Source organism: Microcebus murinus, chromosome 15 (genome assembly GCF_040939455.1).
Source record: "Microcebus murinus isolate Inina chromosome 15, M.murinus_Inina_mat1.0, whole genome shotgun sequence".
NCBI lineage: Eukaryota > Metazoa > Chordata > Mammalia > Primates > Cheirogaleidae > Microcebus > Microcebus murinus.
In genome coordinates this window covers 4,749,144-4,750,148 of record NC_134118.1, presented here as the reverse complement: position 1 = coordinate 4,750,148, position 1,005 = coordinate 4,749,144, and the positions used below count along the sequence as shown (strand labels likewise).

General features: G+C 40.6%; 1 non-coding gene across 1 annotated transcript; it reads right to left on the bottom strand.

The window, feature by feature from the left end:
- Window positions 1–277: 277 nt before the first annotated feature.
- LOC142876825 (small nucleolar RNA U13) lies at window positions 278–385 on the bottom strand. Its single transcript, XR_012923640.1, has one exon. It is a non-coding gene; the product is annotated as a small nucleolar RNA U13 (small nucleolar RNA).
- Between the last annotated feature and the right edge of the window lie 620 nt (window positions 386–1,005).

The window sequence follows — 1,005 nt, the reverse complement described above, 5'->3', positions numbered from 1 at the left end:
TTTCTTTCCTTCTCAACACCACACCTTTGCCAGTGCCACGCCTCCCACCTGGAATGTCCGACCTCTTTGTCCACTTAGGACAGTTCTCCCCAGGTTTCTAAACGCAGGTTGTAGGGGTCCTTGAATTTGTGGTTTAGAAATGTGTACTTTCTGTTTACGAAGTCACTGCCTAGTTTTGAGTGGAGTTGTAAAATGATAAGTATGAACCCGGGCTGGGTATACGAGGAGAGGATCAACAGTCAACATAATAGGTTGTGCCTCCTATTTATTTATTTATTTTCACGTTGACGGCTAATGTGCTGACATTTTAACAATGTATGAGGGAGGCTCATCTCATACATAAGCATGAAAAATCAATCATTGTGCTTATGAACTACAAAAAGATCACTATTTACTGTTTTTCCCTAGGATATCTGAGAAAGGGCTAAAAGTGATTTATAGCCATACCGTGTTTTATTGCTTTGCTTTATTGCACTTTGTAGATACTTTGTTTCTTACAAATTGAAGGTTTGTGGCAGCCCTGTGTCAAGAAAGTCTATTGGCACCATTTTTTCAACAGCATGTGCTCACTTCATGTCTTCCTGTCACGTTTTGGTAATTCTCCCACTATTTCAGACTTTTCCATTATTATTGTATCTGTTATGGTGATCTGTGACCAGTGATCTTTGCTGTTACTATTGTCATTGTTTTGGGGTGCCACGAACCATGACTGTATAAGATGGTGAACTTAATCGATAAATTGTGTGTGTTCTTGCTGCTCTACTGACTGGCTGTTCCCTCATCTCTTGGAGAAAATTATTTAAAAGTGCTACTCCAGTGAACACATGCACGATTAGAAAGTGAAACAGCCTTATGGCTGATATGGAGAAAGTTTGAGTGGTCTGGATAGAAGATCCAACCAGTCACAACATTCCTTAAGCCAAAGCCTAATCCAGAGCAAGGTCCTAACACTTTTCAGTTCTGTGAAGGCTGAGAGAGGTGAGGAAGCTGCAGAAGAAAACCTTG